This window comes from Pantherophis guttatus, chromosome 3, assembly GCF_059756535.1.
Source record: "Pantherophis guttatus breed Tessera chromosome 3, ASM5975653v1, whole genome shotgun sequence".
In the NCBI taxonomy this organism is placed as follows: domain Eukaryota; kingdom Metazoa; phylum Chordata; class Lepidosauria; order Squamata; family Colubridae; genus Pantherophis; species Pantherophis guttatus.
The window spans coordinates 149,618,443-149,631,692 of record NC_142065.1 but is presented as its reverse complement, the minus strand read 5'-3'; the positions used below and the strand labels follow the sequence as shown (position 1 = coordinate 149,631,692).

Sequence of the window (13,250 nt, the reverse complement as noted above, 5' to 3'; positions counted from 1 at the left end):
CATAGCCTGATTTTGAATTGATGAAATACAGAACTCAGTACATCTGTGTATGTTCATGTATATTCAAATAGGCTTGTTGCTGCATAATCACTAGATGATTTTTTTATACATTATAAGTATGTGTTGCAGAAATAAATGACAGTGCATTAACAAAGTGAGAATGATTTATCTTGGCAGCAAATGTTATGAAAGCCAGCTTTTTGAATTTTTATGGTGTGTAACCTCCCTTTGTAAAAACATACTTTCTAGTCCTCAGAATTCGTTCAAATTCTTTGTTCTGCAGTCAAAAGTAATGCCAGCTCAGAAGTCTTGGAGAATTTAAGTGAGAAGATTAATTTATGTCAGTTGCAAGTATGACTAGTTTTCTGTTCGTTTTTTAATTTACCTTGCCTTACTTAGCAGTTTTTGGCCTTATACGTTTTCCTTGTCATGGACGTAGCATAAGAGAGGCTGACAGCTTGTTCAGCAGTCGAATTGGTAGGAACAATGCCAGTGGGCAATCAGATAGCTGAAATAAGGAGCTATTGGTATACAAAAACTTTAATATTACGAATGTATGTAATGAACATAATTGCTCGCTGAATTCATTAACTTGCAGAAGAGCAAACTGGTTGCTGAGTAAAGTAGTTGTTATAAATATTTCTAGAGTAGTCTGATATTGTAACTTTAGAAACCCAGAATTGAGTTAATATGGTTATATAGGTTTTTAGAAATTAAAGAGAAAGACGAACCATAAAAAGCTTTTGGATTCTGTTAATTTTCCAAAAAGGACTGATAATTAGCATGTAATATTTTTCTATTGGTACATGAGAGTGAACAAAATGCAAAATCTATGTGATTGGTTTTGAGTATGTATGAACATAAATTATAATGCTGATTATGAAATTAGTAAAATAGGAGCAAGAGGGGAAAAAAACATTTACTGTAGGCTGCCTTCAACTCTTTAGAGAAAATGCTACTGGATCATAAACATGATAGCTAGTTAGCTAGATTATCCTATAACTGATTCTGCCTGCTAGCTGAAATAGGAAGTAATCTCTTTGCGACTCTTTTGTTTTTTGTGCTAAGGAATAATAGAATAACCTACTGTTAGATAAAGTTAATTACTTTGGCATATTGCCCTCAACAATCTGGGTCCTCATTTTACCCACCTCAGGAAGGACGGAAGGCTAAGTCAACCTTAAGTTGGTAAGAATCGAACTGCTGGCAGTTGGCAGAATTAGCCTACAATACTGCATTCTAACCACTGTGCCACAAATAGACCATTTGAAGGGTTCCATCCCATTTTGGCGCCTGCAGGCCCATTGGCAATTACATTATTATCACATTATTTTTGCTAATGAAGATGTTCTCTAAATTTGTTTGCATGTAAGTTTAATTTGGTCCAAGCGGGAAAAAATGATTTCTCAGTGTTGCTGATTCTTATTCCAAGCTCCTCTTTCCTTCTCTTTATTTTAATAATTCTCAATTCAAAGATTCTGGGAGTGCCTAATCATATGAAAATACAGAAATGTTTCTGCGGACTGTTAGTGAGGCTAGCATCCATTTAGCAGGAAAAGATGGTGATGGATAGAGGGATATGAGATTTGTACTAATGCACATGTGTGTAGATTTAAACAATAAGAGACTTAGCTCAGTGGCTAAGACACTGAGCTTGTCGATCGAAAGGTCGGCAGTTCAGTGGTTTGAATCCCTAGTGTCACGTAACAGGGTGAGCTCCCGTTAGTTGTCCCAGCTTCTGCCAACCTAGCAGTTCGAAAGCACGTAAAAAATGCAAGTAGAAAAATAGGGACCACCTTTGATGGGAAGGTAACAGTGTTCTGTGCACCTTTGGTGTTTAGTCATGCCGGCCACATGACCACGGAGATGTCTTCGGACAGTGCTCTCTTCGGCTCTGAAATGAAATGGAGATGAGCACCGCCCCCTAGATTTGGGAACGACTAACACCTATGTACGAGGGGAACCTTTACCTTTATCCCACTCTAGTATTTACCTCAAAGGAAGACAGTTTTGAAGTTGATGCCTCCCTCCTGTTCCCCAGATAAAGAAAGAATAGGCAGAAAAAAACATAGCATAAAAATCCTGTGGCATGCCCACTTTTTTCACCTTGCTAAGCCCAGATAAATTGGGAAGATTTCTCCTTCCCAGTGTGCATGCATAAGACTCTTGTGTGCATTTGTGTATGAGTGCATGTATACCAAAAACTACATTTCCAAAACGGGCAGGGCCAGGACAAAAAAGTAATTCAATTGGATTTAAAACCAATTGAAATTATTTGCTTGTAAAATAACATATTCTAGTGATTAAAGTTTATTTATTCACCCTTTGCATATACCAGCTTTGTCAATTTCACAGAGGAATATTCAAGTAGACACAAGTTACACAAACAAACCTAAGCACAAATATTCCTTCTAGGAAAAATATTTCCCCTTTCCTTCTAGGAAAAATCCCCCTCCCAAAAGGGGGTGCGGGGAGGCATGGTTTAGAACTGGATTCAGGGAATAAAGCAAATCAGCAGGTAAGGAAAGAAAAGACAACACAATTCTGTTTCCAGAAAAAGACATCTTAAAATTCAGGAGACCAGTCTTAGATTTGGTAAAAATATAAAAATTGGAAACAGATGCATACATTTTTCCTGTCCTAATATTGTATTGTAGCAGAGTCATCTTAAATACAGAGTGATCTTCTTTTATAATAAATATGATACTACTCAAACCCTTGTCTTAAGAGTGATAAAGCACCATTGGTCCAATTATGAAACTGCAGTATTTCTCCAGACACAAAATACATTTGAACTGTAAGACTTATAAATACCAAGTCAGTCAGCCTTTCCCTCTTGCGGTTTGCAAGCCATCATCAAGAATTGCTCAATTTCTTCAGAACCTAAAAATGTTTGTGCAGCCTTGTGGCTTAAGTAGCTATCTCATAGATGCTTTTAAATAAGAGTTGTGCCACAATATTATTTCTTTGATGGTCATCTCTGTTGCAATATTTTCAGGATCAGACTCAATAAAGATAATAGGAGTTAGAGCTTTAAATATATTTCTTTTTAATTATGATAGGCATTCTATATTCACTGAATATTCAAGGTAGAAGCGACGAGAATGGTGAGGGTGGCTCCTTATATATACAAGGGGTGGAGCTAGGAATGGGAGTGGTAAGTTATGAATACATTAAAGTCCAAAGAATAAGTTAACCTCTGATGTTCCATATATACATTATTTACACATTGGAGAATAAGGCATTTACATCTGACAAATCCCCCTCTAAATGCCGGTTCGTTACACAACACCAATTACATTCTGATTCAGGACAATATAATACATATAATTTAGAAGTTAAATATTTGTGTTGTTTAGAAGGTAAGGGTTTTGTTAATATGTCAGCTAATTGTTCAGAAGTATCGCAATGTATTGCTTTAATGAATCCGTCTTGAGACAGTTGTCTCACATGCTTAAACTTTATATCAATATGCCTGGACCTTTGTCCAATTGCATCGGATCTGGATATTTCAATGGCCGCTTTATTGTCTTCATGCATAATAAATGGTAAGGTGGGTTTCTTCCAAACATCAGTGATCAGATCATTGAACCATACAAGGTTATTTGCAGCCTTGGACAAACAAACATATTCCGCTTCTGTAGTAGAAGTGGCTACTAGTTCTTGTTTACCAGTATACCAGTAAACTGGACAATCATTCAATAGAAAAACATAACCAGAAGTACTCTTTCTGCATGATGTATCACCAGCCCAATCTGCATCAGCATAACAAGTAATTTTTGGTTCTCTGTCATTATTGGGTTCCAACATTAAACAAAAATCTAATGTACCCTTCAGATATCTTAGAATTCTTTTGACAGCTTCCCAATGATACAAGGTTGGTTTACTAACATATCTTGACAATAGATTGAGAGGTAATGCAATATCTGGCCTAGTCCAATTAGATATATAAAGGAGTGAACCTATAACTGATCTGTAAAATGTGTTGTCTTTAAACTCAGGGGAAGATTCATCAGTGTTTCTAAGAAAATCAGTTTGCATAGGGGTGTCACAGGTTTTAGCATTATTTAAGTTACATTTGTTTAGGAGTTCGATGATTTTATCTTTCTGTGTAAGTTTGAATCCCCTTTTAGTTTTGTTAATTTGCACACCAAGGTATTTATTCACTTTACCCAGAGATTTCAGTGAGAAGTGTTCATTTAACTTATTTACAAAGATTTCCCTGCTCTCTTTATGCTTTCCAATGTATAAAATATCGTCCACGTAAATTAATACAAATTCAATATGATCATTACTCTTTTTTACAAAGAAACAGTTATCAGCAGTGGTGGCGTTGAAATCCATGGTCTTAAGTACTTTTACCAAGCAATCGTACCATCTTTTGCCGGATTGCTTTAATCCGTACAGACTCTTATTTAATAACCAAATTTCGTTCTTATTAGTGTATTGACTGTGTGGTGCTCTTACATATATTTCCTTATCTAATTTTGCATGTAAGTATGCGGTCTGTATGTCATATTGGAATACGTCCAGATTGAGTGCAGATGCTACTACAAGGGCTGTTTTGACACTCTCTGTTCTCACTGTGGGTGAATATGTATCAGTATAGTCTTCTGGATATTTTTGTGCATAGCCTTGTGCAACTAGTCTAGCCTTGTATAAGGTATTGCCTCCTTCTAAGTTCTTAATTTTATAAATCCACCTGGTACCTATAATTGTTTTATCCTTAGGTGCGATCGCAGGTGTGAATACATTTAATCCTTGTAAACTTTCCATCTCTTTTTCCATAGCTAGTTCCCATTTTTCTCTTTCTTCATGTGGAAGTTTCAATACTTCTTCATATGTATTAGGTGTTATTTGTTCTCCATTCATATGCATTATGTAATCTTTGTATTTATTTGGTATTTGGTTTCTATTGTTTCTAATAGTTCTTTCAGGCTTGCTATGGTTATCATGCAAATATCTAGCTTCCTTTTTTGTTAATGTGTCTGTCTTTATTTTATGCTGACTATTAGTCCAAGTTTTGGTTTTGTTCTTACTTTTGTTAATATTTTGATTTTCTGTTGTTCCTTCCTCGCAAGATATCGTATCTTTACATTTATTAGGAAATATTTCATTAAGGTGCAATTTTGACCAATTGGCCTGTTCATGGAACACAGCTGTTCTGGATACTATAAATTTGTTATTACTATCAATAAATCTGTACCCTTTGGTTCCAGTTTCGTATCCCATGAATCTTAATCTCCTGGATACGTTTTCTCCCTTTCTCCTCAATTGTTTAGGTATGTGTACGTCTGCAGTGACTCCAAATATGTGCATGTGTGATAATTTGGGTTTTCTATTGTACATCACCTCATATGGTGTCTTATTCACAATACTGGACCAGGTTCTATTTTGAGTGTAATTCGAATAATGTAATGCCTCTGACCAAAATTGTTTGCCTAAACCAGCATCCTCTAATGTGCACCTAATCATGGTTTGTAGTGTGGAATTTTTCCTCTCTGCAACTCCATTTTGAAATGCAGAAAAAGGATTGGACGTGAAATGTAACATTCCTCTATCCTTTAACCATTGGGAGAATTCTTTAGACATGAACTCACATCCCCTATCTGTCATAATTTGCTTTATTCTGATATTATGTTGTGTTTCTATACGTTTGTAGAATTCCTTAAATTTCTGAAATGTTTCATCCTTGTGCTTTAATGTGTAAACAAAACCATATCGGCTGTAGTCATCCACTATTGTTAGGAAGTAACGTTTTCTATAGGTAATTGAGGGACTTAATGGACCAACTAAGTCCATATGTATCAAATCAAAAATATTGTTAGTTGATCTGTTAGATTTTTTTGGTCTGGGACTGGTTTTTAGTTTGGTGGACTTACATACTGAGCATTCCAAATAATTTTCACAATTTTTTATTTTGACACCTTCTGCGTGTTCAGTCATTTTTTGTACTACAGGAAAGCTTGCATGTCCTAACTTCCTGTGTAAGATGTGAGCACACTCATCATGAATTGGTTTACCTATTTTTGGTTTCTTTTCCTTGTATGTATTTTTGTGATCATGAGTTATTCTACACTCATCATTGTCACTGTTACTGACATTTTCATCATCTGCTTCAATACAATCTTCCATATTTGAATCAATGTTATGTAAACATCTTTCTTTAGTTATCAGATAGGGTAGACCTCCTTTTATCATTACAGTACCTACATTTGTTTTGTTCTTTTCTATAGTTGCTTTCCCCTTTGAGAAAACTATATTGATATCAGATTCTCTGCTTAATTTTATGGCACTTAGTATGTTGTGAGGTATTTCTGGGATTAATAATACCCCCTCTATTTTCCCTAGACCAGGCAAGGTCACATTTCCTTTGCCTAGTACTTGAACCTTTTCTTGATTAGCTACCTTTATCACAAACTTATCTTCTATAAATGAAGATAATATACTTTTGTTGTTGGTGGTGTGATTTGTTGCACCAGAATCAATAAGCCAATTGTTATTCTCATCCTGCTGTGTTCTGGTGCTGTCTTGTTTATTTAGCCCATTCAGTGACCCAGATTTCCTCTCTTTTGAATTTTCTCTACCCCTTCTACCTTCTTTGTAATTTGGTGGACTTCTATATTTGTGTCTATCTGTGGAAGATTGTCTGTAATTATATTTGCTCCTATATTCTGGTCTATGTCTCTCTCTTGAGACTTTGGGGCAGTCTCTTCTATTATGTTCCCTGGATCCACAATTGTAGCATCTAAAGGCCTCATTATGTTTATCTTGAAAGACTACTTTCCTAAAAGGTTTGTGGTCTGTTTGGTTACTGGATCGATTTTTTCTTGAATTGTCTTCTGCTATCAATTTGTTAGATAGACTTTCTATGGATAAATATCCCAAATTAATGGTATCTAAGTGTGACATAAAGCTATCCCATGATGGATCAAGTGAATTGATAATAACACTTTTCATTGTTTGATCTGAAATCACTTCCCCCCTCAATTGTAGCTCAGCTCTTATTTTGTTTAGATTTATCAAATGCTCACTTATAGAAACCCCTGGTTTTACTCTAGAGGAAAAGAAATCCTTAGACATTCTTGTGGTTGTAGCTACGCTATCGCTGTGAAATAGATTAAACATGCATTGAATTATTTCTGATACAGTTAGGTTTGGTTTGATGCTATGATACATTGCAGGAGACACGCTAGATATTATTATGAAAAATGCTCTATGATGTAAACAATCTATTTTTAAAGTCCAAGGTCTTCTTGGAGGGCTAGTTATAAAGAATAGTAAATTTTCTTTCATGAAAATAACCTGAAGCTGTTGATACCACTCTTGTAAATTAATGCCATCAATTCTAAGTTTTGGGAAGTCACTGGGTAAGTTACCTACATTATTCTGTCCATTACTTACAACCTGGGGCAGTCCGTGATCTCTCAAGTGCAGGAAATTACAGAACGGCATTGGGATGCTTGCAATGAGTCTGCGCGGTTCTCTGGCCAGTTCAAGTCCTTCTGGGTCGTCTACGTAGTTTCGCACATGCGCGTTGCTCATTTCTTCTTTGGTGGCGTCGTGGAAGGTTCTCTCCCTTTCAGCTCTCTCGATCCGCTCCTCCTCAGATGAGTCGGTCTCTGGCTCGGTTTTTGGGGTTCTGGTGGTGGCGACGGTTCTTTTCTTCTTTTTGTGTGCGTTGGTATTCGATTTTGTCTGTGGTGTAGGGCGAAATCGGCATGGCTCTCTGGGCTCGGGCGTCGTCGCTTTCGAAGTCAGGATGGGAGCGTGCAGGTCTTGAGTCGCCGGTTTGATTTCTTGCTTCTTCGTAGATGTCTTGGTAATTTTCAGTCTTGGCCCAAAAGCAGCAAAAAGCGTTTTCATTGCTGATTTTACTTGAGATTTTGTTAAATCGTCTTCACTTTCTGATTTTGGATCATCTGAAGAGTTTGAGACTTCTTTCTCACTTTCTTCGTCTGATAGTGTTTTTCGCGCCAGAAATTTTGAACTGAGCGTTTTGATTGGCTCTGCTCCATTCTCTTTTGAAGTTCGTTGAAACCAAGATGGCTGCCATTCAAAATTTCGCGCGGGATCACATCTTTTCTTTTTAACAACTATTTTCTCAGTAGTCATCTCACTTACGGTTTTTTGATCTTTGGGTTTTTCTTTAATGACGTTTTTCTCTCTCGCTGCTCCGCTGTTCTTCAGCATCTCCTGGAGGTCCGCGATGAGACTTTCATCATTCTTTTGGCTTTTTAGTATCTTTAATATCTCTGACCTGAGTTCGTTATTTTCTATTTCGATTTCTTTCTGGTCATTATTTTCACTCATTAGTTCTTCTTCTTCAGTGGTGTATTCTTCGGATTCTCTCGAAATCGCATTGGTGGATTCGTTGATCATCTCTTGATCAGTTTCTATTTCTTTGCTGTAGGCCCTGGTGTTGGGCCTATCTTTCTTGGACATTTTTAATTACTTATTGAGTCAATTAACCATCCTCTGCTACCAGCTTGTTGCAATATTTTCAGGATCAGACTCAATAAAGATAATAGGAGTTAGAGCTTTAAATATATTTCTTTTTAATTATGATAGGCATTCTATATTCACTGAATATTCAAGGTAGAAGCGACGAGAATGGTGAGGGTGGCTCCTTATATATACAAGGGGTGGAGCTAGGAATGGGAGTGGTAAGTTATGAATACATTAAAGTCCAAAGAATAAGTTAACCTCTGATGTTCCATATATACATTATTTACACATTGGAGAATAAGGCATTTACATCTGACAATCTCGATTAACTGTTCCGTATCTTACATGGAAACCTGATTAGGTGGCTTTGTATTCCTATATGTCAGTGATGGCTAACCTTTTTGCCATTGCGTGCCAGGAGCGGGGGGAGAGTGTCGCACACGTGCGTGCATGCACCCATAATTCTATGCACCCCACCTTTGCACATGTGCACGCAACCCTCCCCACTCCCCCCAATCCTGGCATGTGATGGCCTGGTAGGCCCATTTTTCTGTCTCCCCAGGTTCTTCCCCACCCCCCGAGACCCTCCGGAGGCCAAAAACGGCCCATTTGCCAACTTACGGTCCCACTGGAAGTTGGCAAATGGGCTGTTTCCAGCCTCCGGAGGGCCTGTGGGGGGAGGGGAGGCTGTTTTTGCCCTCCCCATTCTCCTAGAAAGGCTCTGGAGCCTAGGGAGAGAGAAAAACGGGCCTTCCCCACCACCATCCTGAAGCCCTCTGGAGGCAGGAAACAGCCTGTTTCCCTACTTCTGGTGGGCCCAGAAGGCCTGAAAATCAGCTGGGCTCACATGCCCACCGATATGGCTACGTGTGCCACAGGTTCACCATCACAGCTATATGTCATTTATGTGACAAAGCAGATATATCCAAGGAACAGGGAAGAAGTGGTGGCAAATTGTGCAATATACAAACTTCAGTTAACAAACTCAAGTAACAGGTACTTTTCCCCGTCCAATAATGTGTCTTATTTCTATTTTTTGTTGAGAAATCACACCCTTCTTCCTTGGTTATCCAGTTTTCTTTTTAGAAGTATTAGGCAAGCATTAACCAGAATTTATGTCCTTCAAAACTCTATCATCAAGAGCACACATATGTCTCTTCCCCAGCCATTCTGCAGGTTGTTTGGGAAGAATTTATCTTTCTCCATCAGACATTGGGCTTGGACTCTGAAATTCTATAAATGCATGTCTGTTTAGATCTTTTTAAAAACAGTTTTTTGATGATTGTTTGATTGCATCAGGGGCCAATTTTTGCTGGGTTTGGTTTATAATTCTCTGACAGTCATCTTTTTCTGTCTTGGTTGTTTCCCCCACTCCCTTTTTTGGAATTCTAAATGTGTGAACAGACAAATTGGAATAATTTTGTTGACTCAGACTTACAGCCTCCCAAAGATGATTTTCCTGTTAAAAATAAGGCCTTCATAAATTCAAATTGTGATAAATGAAAAATTGAAAGTTTTACTGGTACAGTGAAATAATTTAAATCATGTCTTTCTGATGAACAATTTTGGCTTCCTTCTGTTTATTACTTCTCTTAAATTGAGTGTTTTTATTTATAGATAAACTTTCTTTTTTATATATTTGACCAATGGAATACTGAGAATCAAATGATTTGATCCTCACTTGTATGTGTATGTGCGTGCACATGCATGCATGCATGTACTTTGAAGCAGTTTTGACTTCTGGCAACTGCTTGACTAGTTCCTCCAGTTTTCTTGGCAAGGTTTTTCTGTATTGGTTTACCATTGCCTGCTTCCTAGGACTGAGAGAGAGTGTCACCCAGCTACGGTATAAACAAATGTATTCATATAAATATGCAGGAGCATTTTTATGCTTGGAGTTTCAGCCCGGTGGTTAAACATTGCTAATGAAAAGCTTATCCTAAAAAACGCTTTGATATTTTATGGCATAAAATAGTTTAGCTTGTTACACATGGAAGCTATATTCTTCCTCCTTTCTCTCCCTCCTCCTGCTGCCTCTCTTTTTCCAGAAGCAAAGGTTTAGTTTTTCTTTCAAACTTGGTAGTTAAATGAAGGTGATGCTTTCAAAAGGAAATAGCTACAAAAAGGTTGTGTAGGGTGGTGGGTAGGAATCTGCCAAAAGTGACCCAGCTGTATTGCTATTTTTGGCTAATGCAATGCATTGATTTGCAGCCTGCATTTTAATTAAAGGGTACCGGTATGTTTAATGATCATTAAAGGTCCCTTTTAAAAGTCTGTTTTAGGTTAAGTAATAGGAATGGTGGTGGTGGGGAAAATGACAGGTAGCCAACTAATCATTACTTTTGTCTTTTGTCTGAAATACATGTGGCACCCTTGACTTTGTTCTTTTGAGTCTTTAATGCAAGCCTTGAAAAAGTTGGGTGTATTATTACTGTCCACCTACCTCATTACTTCTGGCTTCTGTGCCCTATGATAGATAGTTCTGGCAGAGGTATTCAATTGAGCAAAAATACCTTAGGAAGAATTTATACAGGTAAAGATTTGCTAGAGGCCCATTTAGAACACCTAGGTGCTATTCTTAAAGAGACTAGTTTGTGTTTCTGTAAGTTTAATTTATGCTATACAAGTTTTAATTAGACTGAGTCACAGTTGTCTCCTTTTAGCTTTGGACAATTCTATATGTCCTGCTTGCAATAGGTTCAAAGATATTCCACTAACCATTTGGAGAGGACGTCTTAAAGCTGGGATGCCAAACTGGATTTCTTTGAATGCTGGAACAGCATTGTAGTTCTCCACGGGCTGGTGGGAGGGGAGAAGCCGGATGGGGAGATAGGATGGACGCCTCCTGCAGCACTTTACTGGCCAAAATGGGGTGCGGGGGCTGTGTGTGGGTCCCCTGCACTTCATTTTTGCCCTCCATGGCCTCCTGAAGCACTCTGCTGGCTGAAAAGGGCCTCTGTGCGGCCTGTTTTCAGTCTCCCCGGCCTCCAACAGCACTCTGCCGGCCAAAAATGGGCCGGGGGAGGGCGCACACAGGCTGTTCTCTCTTGAAGTGGAGATAGCATCCAGGAATGGGTTTTCCTCGTCTGCTAGCCAATAGGACTGAGTCTGTCAAAACTGCAAGGACACACTTACCTCAACGGTCCCCAGCTTTTGACTCAGTCCTAGCTAAAGACAGATGTGCTCTTAACTAGGGCAACCTATTCCTGGATACCTTTCCACTTCTTTGACAGCTATACTTCCAACGTGTCGACTTCTTTGACTTTTAACAGCTATACCACAATTGATTCCAGTGTGAAGAGCTTTCAGCTCGAGCCCGCTGAGGGCCGCTCTGTGGCAGTCAGGTCGCCAGCAGGGGCAGTCGCAGAGCAGCAGCACTCCAGCGCTTCACAGTGGCGAGAGCTTCAGCGCTCCACCGCTTACAGAGGGCAGCCAGTGGACAGGTAAGCCTTGGACTGTTGTTTGACAGCCACCACCCCCTGGAACAAGCCCCAAGGATAGAATCCCTGCCCGGTTGCTGGGCATACTCTCCGCTGTTGTCTGCCGCCATTTTCTTCGCAGTGGAGCCTTTGCGGTGTGTCTGCATGGTGGGAGATTTATTTTGAGTTATTAATTCCATTTCGTTTAGGTCTCCTCAATCATCCGTTCAGAAACCAGACCTCCTAATCAAGTTTAAATGTCTCATCAATGTCCAATCAAATCAGTTAGTTACTTCAGGGATCCTCCACTCCTCAAGTCATTTTGTATATTCAATAGTATTTAGGGGTCCAGACACCAATTCTTTTTTTTAAAAATATTCCAGTCTCCAGTGGTTAGAAAGAAAATATACATCGTTCAACAGTTATTTCCCTCCACTTCAAAATTTGCTCCCGCGTCACAAAAATTTACTATCATCAGCAGATGGCGCTTTTTACTTCACTTTGCTTCCTCTGCTTTTGCTCTGCTCCTGTTGTACTTTTATTTTGACACACCCAGTTTATTTCTCTTGCTTAGTTTATCTTATAGCTCCGTTATTTGAAGAAAAGGTAGGTTTATAGTTCCAGCATCTTAATATGCCTTCTTAATGTCATGACTTATTTCGGGGATTCCATTTCCTACTTAATTTTCTTTTTAAGCAAATAGTTACTTCTTTAAATTTCCAATATGCTTTTTTTCACACAATAGTTGCACACCGCTGTAGGAAATTACTCTAAAAGGTATTCCCCTTAAATTTTTTGTGGGGTCCAACTTCAGCTGTAAATTTGTTTTTACCCAGACGACACACCATTCAGCATTTCTCTACTCCTGCACAAACTTATGGTTCTGGTTGTTCCTCAGCTTCATGGCAGTCATTTTGACTAACCCTAACCCTCCAAGATGGCTATGGCTTCTAGTAAAGACCCTGACAGGGAGAGCTCGGAACTGACCCGCAGAGGTCGCAGATTTCGCACCGAAGGTGCCAGAAGTTCTTACTGTACAAGGCCAGAAACACAGTTCACTTAGCTGGTCACTTGCCAGCTCAGGAGCCACCACCAACACCACCACCAACACCACCCCAGCAACCTGGGGCTTGCTTTTTTCGGAACCAACAGCAGAAGCTGAAGTGGTTCCTTCACCCAGATTATTTTTAGATGTGATGCAGAGCAATGGGCCTCTCCTGGGGCCAGAGCAAGGTGGCTGCTCTATCGTCAGTCCTTTCCTACGGGGGACTGGACTCCCTTGCTTAACACCCTACCGTCCGTCGGTTCATCAGAGGTGCAACGAACCTACAGCATCCACTGGTTCACCGATACCCTACTTAGGACCTCACTAAGGTACTGCAG

The 13,250-nt window shown here is 39.0% G+C and overlaps 1 protein-coding gene across 1 annotated transcript in view; it reads left to right on the top strand.

The window, feature by feature from the left end:
• JARID2 (jumonji and AT-rich interaction domain containing 2) overlaps positions 1-13,250 on the top strand; it is a 242,420-nt gene that overhangs the window by 30,198 nt on the left and 198,972 nt on the right. The window lies entirely within an intron of this gene.